The sequence below is a fragment of the Phyllopteryx taeniolatus genome, chromosome 3 (assembly GCF_024500385.1).
Source record: "Phyllopteryx taeniolatus isolate TA_2022b chromosome 3, UOR_Ptae_1.2, whole genome shotgun sequence".
NCBI lineage: Eukaryota > Metazoa > Chordata > Actinopteri > Syngnathiformes > Syngnathidae > Phyllopteryx > Phyllopteryx taeniolatus.
In genome coordinates this window covers 10955268-10970725 of record NC_084504.1, presented here as the reverse complement: position 1 = coordinate 10970725, position 15458 = coordinate 10955268, and the positions used below count along the sequence as shown (strand labels likewise).

Here is a 15458-nt window from a genome sequence, read left to right as displayed (position 1 = left end):
TGTTAGATTGCTCACAAAATAGGGGAATTAGCTCAAGTGGTACAACGGTCGCTTTGCATGTGAAAGGTAGCGGGATCGATACCCGCATTCTCCACCTGACCTTAGATAGTCTGCTTGTTGTTTTCCCTTGGTTGAGTAGTTGATTTGATGTTGTTGTTGTTGTTTGATTGATTGTAAAATGGGGGAATTAGCTCAAGTGGTAGAGCACTCGCTTCGCATGTGAGAGGTAGCGGGATCGATGCCCGCATTCTCCACCTTACTTTAGATAGTCTGCTTTTTGTTTTCCGGCTTTGTTGAGTAGTTGATTGGTTGTTTTTGTTAGATTGCTCATAAAATGGGGGAATTAGCTCAAGTGGTAGAGCACTCGCTTCGCATGTGAGAGGTAGCGGGATCGATGCCCGCATTCTCCACCTGCCTGTAGAAAGTCTTTTTGTCGTTTTCCCGCTTTTAGTAGATTGGTTGTTTTTGTTGTTTGATTGATTGATTGATTAATTGATAGTAAAACGGGGGAATTAGCTCAAGTGGTAGAGCACTCGCTTCGCATGTGAGAGGTAGCGGGATCGATGCCCGCATTCTCCACCTGACTTTAGATAGTCTGCTTGTCGTTTTCCCGTTTGGTTGAGTAGATTGGTTGTTTTTGTTGTTGTTTGATTGATTGTAAAATGGGTTAATTAGCTCAAGTGGTAGAGCGCTCGCTTAGCATGTGAGAGGTAGCGGGATCGATGCCCGCATTCTCCACCTGCCTGTAGAAAGGCTTTTTGTCGTTTTCCCGCTTTTAGTAGATTGGTTGTTTTTGTTGTTTGATTGATTGATTGATTAATTGATAGTAAAACGGGGGAATTAGCTCAAGTGGTAGAGTGGTCGCTTAGCATGTGAGAGGTAGCGGGATCGATGCCCGCATTCTCCACCTGACTTTAGATAGTCTGCTTGTCGTTTTCCCGCTTGGTTGAGTAGTTGGTTGGTTGTTTTTGTTGTTGTTTGATTGATCATAAAACGGGGGAATTAGCTCAAGTGGTAGAGCGCTCGCTTCGCATGTGACAGCTAGCGGGATCGACACCCGCATTCTCAACCTGACTTCCGATAGGTGCTTGGTTTAGTTGATTGGTTGTTTTTGTTGTTTGATTGATTGATTGATTGATAGCAAAATGGGGGAATTAGCTCAAGTGGTAGAGCGCTCGCTTAGCATGTGAGAGGGAGCTTGATCGGTACCCGCATTCTCCACCTGACTTTAGAAAGTCTTCTTGTCGGATTCCCGCTTTTAGTAGATTGCTTGTTTTTGTTGTTTGATTGATTGATTGATAGCAAAACGGGGGAATTAGCTCAAGTGGTAGAGCACTCGCTTAGCATGTGAGAGGTAGCGGGATCGATACCTGCATTCTCCACCTTACTTTAGATAGTCTGCTTTTTGTTTTCCCGCTTGGTTGAGTAGTTGATTGGTTGTTTTTGTTTTTGTTAGACTGCTCACAAAATGGGGGAATTAGCTCAAGTGGTAGAGCGCTCGCTTAGCATGTGAGAGGTAGCGGGATCGATGCCCGCATTCTCCACCTGACTTTAGATAGTCTGCGTTTTGTTTTCCCGCTTGGTTGAGTAGTTGATTGTTTTTTTTTGTTTTTTTTAGATAGGTCATAAAATGGGGGAATTAGCTCAAGTGGCAGAGCGCTCGCTTTGCATGTGAGAGGTAGCGGGATCGATACCCGCATTCTCCACCTGACTTTAGATAGTCTGCTTGTCGTTTTCCCGTTTGGTTGAGTAGATAGGTTGTTTTTGTTGTTGTTTGATTGGTTTTAAAATGGGGGAATTAGCTCAAGTGGTAGAGTGCTCGCTTAGCATGTGAGAGGTAGCGGGATCGATACCTGCATTCTCCACCTGACTTCAGATAGTCTGCTTGGCGTTTTCCCGCTTGGTTGAGTAGTTGGTGGTTTTTGTTGTTTTTCTTGTTGTTTGATTGATTGATTGATTGTAAAATGGGGGAATTAGCTCAAGTGGTAGAGCGCTCGCTGAGCATGTGACAGGGAACTTGATCGATGCCCGCATTCTCCACCTGCCTTTAGAAAGTCTTCTTGTCGTTTTCCCGTAGTAGATTGGTTGTTTTTGTTGTTTGATTGATTGATTGATTGATAGAAAATTGGGGAATTAGCTCAAGTGGTAGAGCGCTCGCTTAGCATGTGAGAGGTAGCGGGATCGACGCCCGCATTCTCCACCTGACTTTAGATAGTCTGCTTGTCGTTTTCCCGTTTAGTAGATTGGTCTTTTTTGTTGTTTGATTGATTGATTGGTTGATAGTAAAGTGGGGAATTAGCTCAAGTGGTAGAGCGCTCGCTTCGCAGTTGAGAGGTAGCGGGATCGATGCCCGCATTCTCCACCTGACTTTAGATAGTCTGCTTGTTGTTTTCCCGCTTGGTTTAGATTGGATGTTTTTGTTGTTGTTTGTTTGATTGATTGATTGGATGTAAAATGGGGGAATTAGCTCAAGTGGTAGAGTGCTCGCTTCGCATGTGAGAGGTAGCGGGATCGATGCCCACATTCTCCACCTGACTTTAGAAAGTCTTCTTGTCGTTTTCCCGTTTAGATTGGTTGTTTTTGTTGTTTGATTGATTGATTGATTGATTGATAGAAAAATGGGGGAATTAGCTCAAGTGGTAGAGCGCTCGCTTAGCATGTGAGAGGTAGCGGGATCGATGCCCGCATTCTCCACTTGACTTTAGATAGTCTGCTTGGCATTTTCCCGCTTGGTTGAGTAGTTGATTGGATGTTTTTGTTGTTGTTTGATTGCTTGGAAAATGGGGGAATTAGCTCAAGTGGTAGAGTGATCGCTTTGCATGTGTGAGGTCGCGGCATCGATGCCCGCATTCTCAACCTGATTTTAGATAGTCTGCTTTTTGTTTTCCCGCTTGGTTGAATAGTTGCTTGGTTGTTTTTGTTGTTGTTAGATTGCTCATAAAATGGGGGAATTAGATCAAGTGGTAGAGCGCTCGCTTAGCATGTGAGAGGTAGCGGGATCGATGCCCACATTCTCCACCTGACTTTAGAAAGTCTTCTTGTCGTTTTCCCGTTTAGATTGGTTGTTTTTGTTGTTTGATTGATTGATTGATAGAAAAATGGGGGAATTAGCTCAAGTGGTAGAGCGCTCGCTTAGCATGTGAGAGGTAGCGGGATCGATGCCCGCATTCTCCACCTGACTTTAGATAGTCTGCGTTTTGTTTTCCCGCTTGGTTGAGTAGTTGATTGTTTTTTTTTGTTTTTTTTAGATAGGTCATAAAATGGGGGAATTAGCTCAAGTGGCAGAGCGCTCGCTTTGCATGTGAGAGGTAGCGGGATCGATACCCGCATTCTCCACCTGACTTTTGATAGTCTGCTTGTCGTTATCCCGTTTGTTTGAGTAGATTGGTTGTTTTTGTTGTTGTTTGATTTGCTGTAAAATGGGGGAATTAGTAGAGTGCTCAAGTGGTAGAGTGCTCGCTTAGCATGTGAGAGGTAGTGGGATCGATGCCCACGTTCTCCACCTGATTTTAGATACTTTTTCCCGATTGGTTGTTTTTGTTGTTGTTTGATTGATTGATTTTTTGTACAATGGGGGACTTAGCTCAAGTGGTAGAGCACTCGCTTAGCATGTGAGAGGTAGTGGGATCGATGCCCACATTCTCCACCTGATTTTAGATAGTCTGCTTTTTGTTTTCCCGCTTGGTTGAGTAGTTGATTGGTTGTTTTTGTTTTTGTTAGATTGCTCACAAAATAGGGGAATTAGCTCAAGTGGTACAACGGTGGCTTTGCATGTGAGAGGTAGCGGGATCGATACCCGCATTCTCCACCTGACTTTCGATAGTCTGCTTGGCATTTTCCCGCCTGGTTGTTGAGTAGTTGATTGGCTGTTTTTGTTGGTTTGATTGCTTGGAAAGTGGGGGAATTAGCTCAAGTGGTAGAGTGCTCGCTTTGCATGTGCGAGGTAGCGGGATCGATACCCGCATTCTCCACCTTACTTTAGATAGTCTGCTTTTTGTTTTCCCGCTTGGTCGTGTAGTTGATTGGTTGTTTTTGTTGTTGTTAGATTGATCATACAATGGGGGAATTAGCTCAAGTGGTAGAGCGCTCGCTTTGCATGTGAGATGTAGCGGGATCGATACCCGCATTCTCCACCTGACTTTAGATAGTCTGCTTGTTGTTTTCCCGCTTGGTTTAGATTGGATGTTTTTGTTGTTGTTTGTTTGATTGATTGATTCCTTGTAAAATGGGGGAAGTAGTTAAGTGGTACAGCGCTCGCTTAGCATGTGAGAGGTAGCGGGATCGATGCCCGCATTCTCCACCTTACTTTAGATAGTCTGCTTTTTGTTTTCCCGCTTGGTTGAATAGTTGATTGGTTGTTTTTTTTTTTTTTTTTTAGATTGCTCATAAAATGGGGGAATTAGCTCAAGTGGTAGAGCACTCGCTTTGCATGTGAGAGGTAGCGGGATCGATACCTGCATTCTCCACCTGACTTTAGATAGTCTGCTTTTTGTTTTCCCTTGGTTGAGTAGTTGATTGGTTGTTTTTTTTTTTTTTTTTTTTTAGATTGCTCATAAAATGGGGGAATTAGCTCAAGTGGTAGAGCACTCGCTTTGCATGTGAGAGGTAGCGGGATCGATACCTGCATTCTCCACCTGACTTTAGATAGTCTGCTTGTCGTTTTCCCGATTGGTTGTTTTTGTTGTTGTTTGATTGATTGATTTTATGATAGTCTGCTTTTTGTTTTCCCTTGGTTGAGTAGTTGATTGGTTGTTTTTGTTTTTGTTAGATTGCTCATAAAATGGGGGAATTAGCTCAAGTGGTAGAGCGCTCGCTTTGTGAGAGGTAGCGGGATCGATGCCCGCATTCTCCACCTGACTTTAGATAGTCTGCTTGTCGTCTTCCCGCTTGAGTAGCTTTTTGGTTGGTTGGTTGTTGTTGTTGTTTGATTGATTGATTGATTGATTGCCTGTAAAACGAGGGAATTAGCTCAAGTGGTAGAGCGCTGGCTTAGCGTGTGAGAGGTAGCGGGATCGATACCCGCATTCTCCACCTGACTTTAGATAGTCTGCTTTTTGTTTTCCCGCTTGGTTTTGTAGTTGATTGGTTGTTTTTTTTTTTTTTTTTTTTTTTTTTTTTTTAGATTGCTCATAAAATTTGGGAATTAGCTCAAGTGGTAGAGTGCTCGCTTTGCATGTGAGAGGTAGCGGGATCGATGCCCGCATTCTCCACCTGACTTCAGATAGTCTGCTTGGCGTTTTCCCGCTTGGTTGAGTAGTTGATTGGATTTTGTTTTTGTTATTTTTCTTGTTGTTTGATTGATTGATTGATTGTAAAATGGGGGAATTAGCTCAAGTGGTAGAGCGCTCGCTTAGCATGTGAGAGGTAGCGGGATCGATACCCGCATTCTCCACCTGACTTTAGATAGTCTGCGTTTTGTTTTCCCGCTTGGTTGAGTAGTTGATTGTTTTTTTTGTTTTTTTTTAAATAGGTCATAAAATGGGGGAATTAGCTCAAGTGGTAGAGCACTCGCTTTGCATGTGAGAGGTAGCGGGATCGATACCCGCATTCTCCACCTGACTTTAGATAGTATGCTTGGTTTTCCCGGTTAGTAGCTTGGTTGTTTTTGTTGTTTGTTTGATAGATTGTAAAATGGGGGAATTAGCTCAAGTGGTAGAGCACTCGCTTAGCATGTGAGAGGTAGCGGGTTCGATACCCGCATTCTCCACCTGACTTTAGATAGTCTGCTTTTTGTTTTCCCGCTTGGTTGAGTAGTTGATTGGTTGTTTTTGTTTTTGTTAGATTGCTCACAAAATGGGGGAATTAGCTCAAGTGGTAGCGCGCTCCCTTAGCATGTGAGAGGTAGGTGGATCGATATCCGCATTCTCCACCTGACTTCAGATAATCTGCTTGGCATTTTCCCGCTTGAGTAGGTATGTTTTTTTTCTTGTTGTTTGATTGATTGATTGCTTGTAAAATGGTGGAATTAGCTCAAGTGGTAGAGCGCTGGCTTTGCATGTGAGAGGTAGCGGGCTCGATGCCCGTGTTCTCCACCTGACTTCAGATAGTCTGCTTGGCGTTTTCCCGCTTGGTTGAGTAGGTATGTTGTTTTTCTTGTTGTTTGATTGATTGATTGATTGATTGTAAAATGGGGGAATTAGCTCAAGTGGTAGAGCGCTCGCTTAGCATGTGACAGGGAGCTTGATCGATACCCGCATTCTCCACCTGACTTTAGATAGTCTGCTTGTCGTTTTCCCTTGGTTGAGTAGTTGATTTCATGTTGTTGTTGTTGTTTGATTGATTGAAAAACGGGGGAATTAGCTCAAGTGTTAGAGCGCTCCCTTAGCATGTGAGATGTAGCGGGATCGATGCCCGCATTCTCCACCTGACGTTAGATAGTCTGCTTGTCGTTTTCCCGGTTATTAGCTTGGTTGTTTTTGTTGTTGTTTGTTTGACAGATTCATAGCAAAATGGGGGAATTAGCTCAAGTGGTAGAGCGCTCGCTTAGCATGTGAGAGGTAGCGGGATCGATGCCCGCATTCTCCACCTGACTTTAGATAGTCTGCTTTTTGTTTTCCCGCTTGGTCGTGTAGTTGATTGGTTGTTTTTGTTTTTTTTAAACAGCTCATACAATGGGGGAATTACCTCAAGTGGTAGAGCGCTCGCTTAGCATGTGAGAGGTAGCGGGATCGATGCCCGCATTCTCCACCTGACCTTAGATAGTCTGCTTGTAGTTTTCCCTTGGTTGAGTAGTTGATTTGATGTTGTTGTTGTTGTTTGATTGATTGTAAAATGGGGGAATTAGCTCAAGTGGTAGAGCACTCGCTTCGCATGTGAGAGGTAGCGGGATCGATGCCCGCATTCTCCACCTGACTTTAGATAGTCTGCTTTTTGTTTTCCCGCTTGGTCGTGTAGTTGATTGGTTGTTTTTGTTTTTTTTAAATAGGTCATAAAATGGGGGAATTAGCTCAAGTGGTAGAGTGCTCGCTTAGCATGTGAGAGGAAGCGGGATCGATGCCCGCATTCTCCACCTGACCTTAGATAGTCTGCTTGTTCCCTTGGTTGAGTAGTTGATTTGATGTTGTTGTTGTTGTTTGATTGATTGTAAAATGGGGAATTAGCTCAAGTGGTAGAGCACTCGCTTCGCATGTGAGAGGTAGCGGGATCGATACCCGCATTCTCCACCTGACTTTAGATAGTCTACTTGTCGTTTTCCCGTTTGGTTGAGTAGATAGGTTGTTTTTGTTGTTGTTTGATTGGTTTTAAAATGGGGGAAGTAGCTCAAGTGGTAGAGCGCTCGCTGAGCATGTGACAGGGAACTTGATCGATGCCCGCATTCTCCACCTGCCTTTAGAAAGTCTTCTTGTCGTTTTCCCGTAGTAGATTGGTTGTTTTTGTTGTTTGATTGATTGATTGATTGATAGAAAATTGGGGAATTAGCTCAAGTGGTAGAGCGCTCGCTTAGCATGTGAGAGGTAGCGGGATCGACGCCCGCATTCTCCACCTGACTTTAGATAGTCTGCTTGTCGTTTTCCCGTTTAGTAGATTGGTCTTTTTTGTTGTTTGATTGATTGATTGGTTGATAGTAAAGTGGGGAATTAGCTCAAGTGGTAGAGCGCTCGCTTCGCAGTTGAGAGGTAGCGGGATCGATGCCCGCATTCTCCACCTGACTTTAGATAGTCTGCTTGTCATTTTCCCGTTTGTTTGAGTAGATTGGTTGTTTTTGTTGTTGTTTGATTGATTGATTGATTGGATGTAAAATGGGGGAATTAGCTCAAGTGGTAGAGTGCTCGCTTCGCATGTGAGAGGTAGCGGGATCGATGCCCGCATTCTCCACCTGACTTTAGATAGTCTGCTTGTCATGTTCCCGTTTGTTTGAGTAGATTGGTTGTTTTTGTTGTTGTTTGATTGATTGTAAAATGGGGGAATTAGCTCAAGTGGTAGAGCGCTCGCTTAGCATGTGAGAGGTAGCGGGATCGATGCCCGCATTCTCCACTTGACTTTAGATAGTCTGCTTGGCATTTTCCCGCTTGGTTGAGTAGTTGATTGGATGTTTTTGTTGTTGTTTGATTGCTTGGAAAATGGGGGAATTAGCTCAAGTGGTAGAGTGATCGCTTTGCATGTGAGAGGTCGCGGCATCGATGCCCGCATTCTCAACCTGATTTTAGATAGTCTGCTTTTTGTTTTCCCGCTTGGTTGAATAGTTGCTTGGTTGTTTTTGTTGTTGTTAGATTGCGCATAAAATGGGGGAATTAGCTCAAGTGGTAGAGTGCTCGCTTTGCATGTGAGAGGTAGCGGGATCGATACCCGAATTCTCCACCTTACTTTAGATAGTCTGCTTTTTGTTTTCCCGCTTGGTCGTGTAGTTGATTGGTTGTTTTTGTTGTTGTTAGATTGATCATACAATGGGGGAATTAGCTCAAGTGGTAGAGCACTCGCTTAGCATGTGAGAGGTAGCGGGATCGATGCCCGCATTCTCCATCTGACTTTAGATAGTCTGCTTGTCGTTTTCCCGCTTGGTTGAGTAGTTGATTGGTTGTTTTTGTTGTTGTTTGATTGATCATAAAATGGGGGAATTAGCTCAAGTGGAAGAGTGCTCGCTTAGCAAGTGAGAGGTAGAGCGCTTGCTTAGCACTGTGAGGTAGCGGGATCGATACCCGCATTCTCCACCTGACTTTAGATAGTCTGCTTGTAGTTTTCCCGGTTAGTAGCTTGGTTGTTTTTGTTGTTGTTTGTTTGATAGATTGATAGCAAAATGGGGGAATTAGCTCAAGTGGTAGAGCGCTCGCTTAGCATGTGAGAGGTAGCGGGATCGATATCCGCATTCTCCACCTGACTTCAGATAATCTGCTTGGCATTTTCCCGCTTGAGTAGGTATGTTGTTTTTCTTGTTGTTTGATTGATTGATTGATTGCTTGTAAAATGGGGGTATTAGCTCAAGTGGTAGAGCGCTCGCTTTGCATGTGAGATGTAGCGGGATCGATGCCCGCATTCTCCACCTGACGTTAGATAGTCTGCTTGTCGTTTTCCCGGTTATTAGCTTGGTTGTTTTTGTTGTTGTTTGTTTGACAGATTCATAACAAAATGGGGGAATTAGCTCAAGTGGTAGAGCGCTCGCTTAGCATGTGAGAGGTAGCGGGATCGATGCCCGCATTCTCCACCTGACTTTAGATAGTCTGCTTTTTGTTTTCCCGCTTGGTCGTGTAGTTGATTGGTTGTTTTTGTTTTTTTTAAATAGCTCATACAATGGGGGAATTAGCTCAAGTGGTAGAGCGCTCGCTTAGCATGTGAGAGGTAGCGGGATCGATGCCCGCATTCTCCACCTGACCTTAGATAGTCTGCTTGTTGTTTTCCCTTGGTTGAGTAGTTGATTTAATGTTGTTGTTGTTGTTTGATTGATTGTAAAATGGCGAATTAGCTCAAGTGGTAGAGCACTCGCTTCGCATGTGAGAGGTAGCGGGATCCATACCCGCATTCTCCACCTGACTTTAGATAGTCTACTTGTCGTTTTCCCGTTTGGTTGAGTAGATTGGTTGTTTTTGTTGTTGTTTGATTGATTGTAAAATGGGGGGATTAGCTCAAGTGGTAGAGCGCTCGCTTAGAATGTGAGAGGGAGCTAGATCGATGCCCGCATTCTCCACCTGCCTTTAGAAAGTCTTTTTGTCGTTTTCCCGGTTAGTAGCTTTGTTTTTTTTGTTGTTGTTTGTTTGATAGATTGATTGTAAAACGGGGGAATTAGCTCACGTGGTAGAGCTACGTAGATTGGTAGATTTAGTAGATTGGTTGTTTTTGTTGTTTGATTGATTGATTGATTGATTGATAGTAAAACGGGGGATTTAGCTCAAGTGGTAGAGTGCTCGCTTAGCATGTGAGAGGTAGCGGGATCGATGCCCGCATTCTCCACCTGACTTTAGATAGTCTGCTTGTCGTTTTCCCGTTTGGTTGAGTAGATAGGTTGTTTTTGTTGTTGTTTGATTGGTATTATAATGGGGGAATTAGCTCAAGTGGTAGAGTGCTCGCTTAGCATGTGAGAGGTAGCGGGATCGATACCTGCATTCTCCACCTGACTTCAGATAGTCTGCTTGGCGTTTTCCCGCTTGGTTGAGTAGTTGGTGGTTTTTGTTGTTTTTCTTGTTGTTTGATTGATTGATTGATTGTAAAATGGGGGAATTAGCTCAAGTGGTAGAGCGCTCGCTGAGCATGTGACAGGGAACTTGATCGATGCCCGCATTCTCCAGCTGCCTTTAGAAAGTCTTCTTGTCGTTTTCCCGTAGTAGATTGGTTGTTTTTGTTGTTTGATTGATTGATTGATTGATAGAAAATTGGGGAATTAGCTCAAGTGGTAGAGCGCTCGCTTAGCATGTGAGAGGTAGCGGGATCGATGCCCACATTCTCCACCTGACTTTAGAAAGTCTTTTTGTCGTTGTCCCGCTTAGTAGATTGGTTGTTTTTGTTGTTTGATTGATTGATTGATTGATAGTAAAACGGGGGAATTAGCTCAAGTGGTAGAGTGCTCGCTTAGCATGTGAGAGGTAGCGGGATCGATGCCCGCATTCTCCACCTGACTTTAGATAGTCAGCTTTTTGTTTTCCCGCTTGGTTGAGTAGTTGATTGGTTGTTTTTGTTTTTGTTAGATTGCTCACAAAATAGGGGAATTAGCTCAAGTGGTACAACGGTCGCTTTGCATGTGAGAGGTAGCGGGATCGATACCCGCATTCTCCACCTGACCTTAGATAGTCTGCTTGTTGTTTTCCCTTGGTTGAGTAGTTGATTTGATGTTGTTGTTGTTGTTTGATTGATAGTAAAACGGGGGAATTAGCTCAAGTGGTAGAGCACTCGCTTCGCATGTGAGAGGTAGCGGGATCGATGCCCGCATTCTCCACCTTACTTTAGATAGTCTGCTTTTTGTTTTCCGGCTTTGTTGAGTAGTTGATTGGTTGTTTTTGTTAGATTGCTCATAAAATGGGGGAATTAGCTCAAGTGGTAGAGCACTCGCTTCGCATGTGAGAGGTAGCGGGATCGATGCCCGCATTCTCCGTTTGGTTGAGTAGATTGGTTGTTTTTGTTGTTGTTTGATTGATTGTAAAATGGGTTAATTAGCTCAAGTGGTAGAGCGCTCGCTTAGCATCGATGCCCGCATTCTCCACCTGCCTGTAGAAAGTCTTTTTGTCGTTTTCCCGCTTTTAGTAGATTGGTTGTTTTTGTTGTTTGATTGATTGATTGATTAATTGATAGTAAAACGGGGGAATTAGCTCAAGTGGTAGAGCACTCGCTTCGCATGTGAGAGGTAGCGGGATCGATGCCCGCATTCTCCACCTGACTTTAGATAGTCTGCTTGTCGTTTTCCCCGTTTGGTTGAGTAGATTGGTTGTTTTTGTTGTTGTTTGATTGATTGTAAAATGGGTTAATTAGCTCAAGTGGTAGAGCGCTCGCTTAGCATGTGAGAGGTAGCGGGATCGATGCCCGCATTCTCCACCTGCCTGTAGAAAGGCTTTTTGTCGTTTTCCCGCTTTTAGTAGATTGGTTGTTTTTGTTGTTTGATTGATTGATTGATTAATTGATAGTAAAACGGGGGAATTAGCTCAAGTGGTAGAGTGGTCGCTTAGCATGTGAGAGGTAGCGGGATCGATGCCCGCATTCTCCACCTGACTTTAGATAGTCTGCTTGTCGTTTTCCCGCTTGGTTGAGTAGTTGGTTGGTTGTTTTTGTTGTTGTTTGATTGATCATAAAACGGGGGAATTAGCTCAAGTGGTAGAGCGCTCGCTTCGCATGTGACAGCTAGCGGGATCGACACCCGCATTCTCAACCTGACTTCCGATAGGTGCTTGGTTTAGTTGATTGGTTGTTTTTGTTGTTTTTTTAATTGATTGACTGTAAACTGGGGGAATTAGCGCAAGTGGTAGAGCGCTCGCTGAGCATGTGAGAGGTAGCGGGATCGATGCCCACATTCTCCACCTGACTTTAGACAGTCTGCTTGTCGTTTTCCCGTTTAGTAGATTGCTTGTTTTTGTTGTTTGATTGATTGATTGATTGATAGCAAAATGGGGGAATTAGTTCAAGTGGTAGAGCGCTCGCTTAGCATGTGAGAGGGAGCTTGATCGGTACCCGCATTCTCCACCTGACTTTAGAAAGTCTTCTTGTCGGTTTCCCGCTTTTAGTAGATTGCTTGTTTTTGTTGTTTGATTGATTGATTGATAGCAAAACGGGGGAATTAGCTCAAGTGGTAGAGCACTCGCTTAGCATGTGAGAGGTAGCGGGATCGATACCCGCATTCTCCACCTTACTTTAGATAGTCTGCTTTTTGTTTTCCCGCTTGGTTGAGTAGTTGATTGGTTGTTTTTGTTTTTGTTAGATTGCTCACAAAATGGGGGAATTAGCTCAAGTGGTAGAGCGCTCGCTTAGCATGTGAGAGGTAGCGGGATCGATGCCCGCATTCTCCACCTGACTTTAGATAGTCTGCGTTTTGTTTTCCCGCTTGGTTGAGTAGTTGATTGTTTTTTTTTGTTTTTTTTAGATAGGTCATAAAACGGGGGAATTAGCTCAAGTGGCAGAGCGCTCGCTTTGCATGTGAGAGGTAGCGGGATCGATACCCGCATTCTCCACCTGACTTTAGATAGTCTGCTTGTCTTTTCCCGTTTGGTTGAGTAGATAGGTTGTTTTTGTTGTTGTTTGATTGGTTTTAAAATGGGGGAATTAGCTCAAGTGGTAGAGTGCTCGCTTAGCATGTGAGAGGTAGCGGGATCGATACCTGCATTCTCCACCTGACTTCAGATAGTCTGCTTGGCGTTTTCCCGCTTGGTTGAGTAGTTGGTGGTTTTTGTTGTTTTTCTTGTTGTTTGATTGATTGATTGATTGTAAAATGGGGGAATTAGCTCAAGTGGTAGAGCGCTCGCTGAGCATGTGACAGGGAACTTGATCGATGCCCGCATTCTCCACCTGCCTTTAGAAAGTCTTCTTGTCGTTTTCCCGTAGTAGATTGGTTGTTTTTGTTGTTTGATTGATTGATTGATTGATAGAAAATTGGGGAATTAGCTCAAGTGGTAGAGCGCTCGCTTAGCATGTGAGAGGTAGCGGGATCGACGCCCGCATTCTCCACCTGACTTTAGATAGTCTGCTTGTCGTTTTCCCGTTTAGTAGATTGGTCTTTTTTGTTGTTTGATTGATTGATTGGTTGATAGTAAAGTGGGGAATTAGCTCAAGTGGTAGAGCGCTCGCTTCGCAGTTGAGAGGTAGCGGGATCGATGCCCGCATTCTCCACCTGACTTTAGATAGTCTGCTTGTTGTTTTCCCGCTTGGTTTAGATTGGATGTTTTTGTTGTTGTTTGTTTGATTGATTGATTGGATGTAAAATGGGGGAATTAGCTCAAGTGGTAGAGTGCTCGCTTCGCATGTGAGAGGTAGCGGGATCGATGCCCACATTCTCCACCTGACTTTAGAAAGTCTTCTTGTCGTTTTCCCGTTTAGATTGGTTGTTTTTGTTGTTTGATTGATTGATTGATTGATTGATAGAAAAATGGGGGAATTAGCGCAAGTGGTAGAGCGCTCGCTTAGCATGTGAGAGGTAGCGGGATCGATGCCCGCATTCTCCACTTGACTTTAGATAGTCTGCTTGGCATTTTCCCGCTTGGTTGAGTAGTTGATTGGATGTTTTTGTTGTTGTTTGATTGCTTGGAAAATGGGGGAATTAGCTCAAGTGGTAGAGTGATCGCTTTGCATGTGTGAGGTCGCGGCATCGATGCCCGCATTCTCAACCTGATTTTAGATAGTCTGCTTTTTGTTTTCCCGCTTGGTTGAATAGTTGCTTGGTTGTTTTTGTTGTTGTTAGATTGCTCATAAAATGGGGGAATTAGATCAAGTGGTAGAGCGCTCGCTTAGCATGTGAGAGGTAGCGGGATCGATGCCCACATTCTCCACCTGACTTTAGAAAGTCTTCTTGTCGTTTTCCCGTTTAGATTGGTTGTTTTTGTTGTTTGATTGATTGATTGATAGAAAAATGGGGGAATTAGCTCAAGTGGTAGAGCGCTCGCTTAGCATGTGAGAGGTAGCGGGATCGATGCCCGCATTCTCCACCTGACTTTAGATAGTCTGCGTTTTGTTTTCCCGCTTGGTTGAGTAGTTGATTGTTTTTTTTTGTTTTTTTTAGATAGGTCATAAAATGGGGGAATTAGCTCAAGTAGTAGAGTGCTCGCTTAGCATGTGAGAGGTAGTGGGATCGATGCCCACGTTCTCCACCTGATTTTAGATACTTTTTCCCGATTGGTTGTTTTTGTTGTTGTTTGATTGATTGATTTTTTGTACAATGGGGGACTTAGCTCAAGTGGTAGAGCACTCGCTTAGCATGTGAGAGGTAGTGGGATCGATGCCCACATTCTCCACCTGATTTTAGATAGTCTGCTTTTTGTTTTCCCGCTTGGTTGAGTAGTTGATTGGTTGTTTTTGTTTTTGTTAGATTGCTCACAAAATAGGGGAATTAGCTCAAGTGGTACAACGGTGGCTTTGCATGTGAGAGGTAGCGGGATCGATACCCGCATTCTCCACCTGACTTTCGATAGTCTGCTTGGCATTTTCCCGCCTGGTTGTTGAGTAGTTGATTGGCTGTTTTTGTTGGTTTGATTGCTTGGAAAGTGGGGGAATTAGTTCAAGTGGTAGAGTGCTCGCTTTGCATGTGCGAGGTAGCGGGATCGATACCCGCATTCTCCACCTTACTTTAGATAGTCTGCTTTTTGTTTTCCCGCTTGGTTGAGTAGTTGATTGGTTGTTTTTGTTTTTGTTAGATTGCTCACAAAATGGGGGAATTAGCTCAAGTGGTAGAGCGCTCGCTTTGCATGTGCGATGTAGCGGGATCGATACCCGCATTCTCCACCTTACTTTAGATAGTCTGCTTTTTGTTTTCCCGCTTGGTTGAGTAGTTGATTGGTTGTTTTTGTTGTTGTTTGATTGATCATAAAATGGGGGAGTTAGCTCAAGTGGAAGAGCGCTCGCTTAGCATGTGAGAGGTAGCGGGATCGATACCCGCATTCTCCACCTGACTTTCGATAGTCTGCTTGTAGTTTTCCCGGTTAGTAGATTGGTCTTTTTTGTTGTTTGATTGATTGATTGGTCGATAGTAAAGTGGGGAATTAGCTCAAGTGGTAGAGCGCTCGCTTCGCAGTTGAGAGGTAGTGGGATCGATGCCCACGTTCTCCACCTGATTTTAGATAGTCTTTTTCCCGATTGGTTGTTTTTGTTGTTGTTTGATTGATTGATTTTTTGTACAATGGGGGAATTAGCGCAAGTGGTAGAGCGCTCGCTGAGCATGTGAGAGGTAGCGGGATCGATGCCCGCATTCTCCACCTGATTTTAGATAGTCTGCTTTTTTTTTTCCCGCTTGGTTGAATAGTTGATTGGTTGTTTTTGTTTTTGTTAGATTGCTCACAAAATGGGGGAATTAGCTCAAGTGGTAGAGCGCTCGCTTTGCATGTGAGATGTAGCGGGATCGA

The 15458-nt window shown here is 43.9% G+C and overlaps 1 protein-coding gene and 14 non-coding genes across 16 annotated transcripts in view; all 15 read left to right on the top strand.

The window, feature by feature from the left end:
- mmp11a (matrix metallopeptidase 11a) overlaps window positions 1–15458 on the top strand; it is a 61375-nt gene that overhangs the window by 15829 nt on the left and 30088 nt on the right. The window lies entirely within an intron of this gene.
- trnaa-agc (transfer RNA alanine (anticodon AGC)) lies at window positions 1472–1544 on the top strand. Its single transcript has one exon. It is a non-coding gene; the product is annotated as a tRNA-Ala (tRNA).
- On the top strand, window positions 2622–2694 carry trnaa-agc (transfer RNA alanine (anticodon AGC)). The gene has a single exon. It is a non-coding gene; the product is annotated as a tRNA-Ala (tRNA).
- trnaa-agc (transfer RNA alanine (anticodon AGC)) lies at window positions 3102–3174 on the top strand. Its single transcript has one exon. It is a non-coding gene; the product is annotated as a tRNA-Ala (tRNA).
- Window positions 5320–5392, top strand: trnaa-agc (transfer RNA alanine (anticodon AGC)). Its single transcript has one exon. It is a non-coding gene; the product is annotated as a tRNA-Ala (tRNA).
- trnaa-ugc (transfer RNA alanine (anticodon UGC)) lies at window positions 5482–5554 on the top strand. Its single transcript has one exon. It is a non-coding gene; the product is annotated as a tRNA-Ala (tRNA).
- On the top strand, window positions 5635–5707 carry trnaa-agc (transfer RNA alanine (anticodon AGC)). The gene has a single exon. It is a non-coding gene; the product is annotated as a tRNA-Ala (tRNA).
- trnaa-agc (transfer RNA alanine (anticodon AGC)) lies at window positions 6453–6525 on the top strand. Its single transcript has one exon. It is a non-coding gene; the product is annotated as a tRNA-Ala (tRNA).
- On the top strand, window positions 7091–7163 carry trnaa-cgc (transfer RNA alanine (anticodon CGC)). Its single transcript has one exon. It is a non-coding gene; the product is annotated as a tRNA-Ala (tRNA).
- trnaa-agc (transfer RNA alanine (anticodon AGC)) lies at window positions 7902–7974 on the top strand. The gene has a single exon. It is a non-coding gene; the product is annotated as a tRNA-Ala (tRNA).
- On the top strand, window positions 9067–9139 carry trnaa-agc (transfer RNA alanine (anticodon AGC)). Its single transcript has one exon. It is a non-coding gene; the product is annotated as a tRNA-Ala (tRNA).
- On the top strand, window positions 9229–9301 carry trnaa-agc (transfer RNA alanine (anticodon AGC)). The gene has a single exon. It is a non-coding gene; the product is annotated as a tRNA-Ala (tRNA).
- Window positions 12185–12257, top strand: trnaa-agc (transfer RNA alanine (anticodon AGC)). Its single transcript has one exon. It is a non-coding gene; the product is annotated as a tRNA-Ala (tRNA).
- Window positions 12347–12419, top strand: trnaa-agc (transfer RNA alanine (anticodon AGC)). Its single transcript has one exon. It is a non-coding gene; the product is annotated as a tRNA-Ala (tRNA).
- trnaa-agc (transfer RNA alanine (anticodon AGC)) lies at window positions 13976–14048 on the top strand. Its single transcript has one exon. It is a non-coding gene; the product is annotated as a tRNA-Ala (tRNA).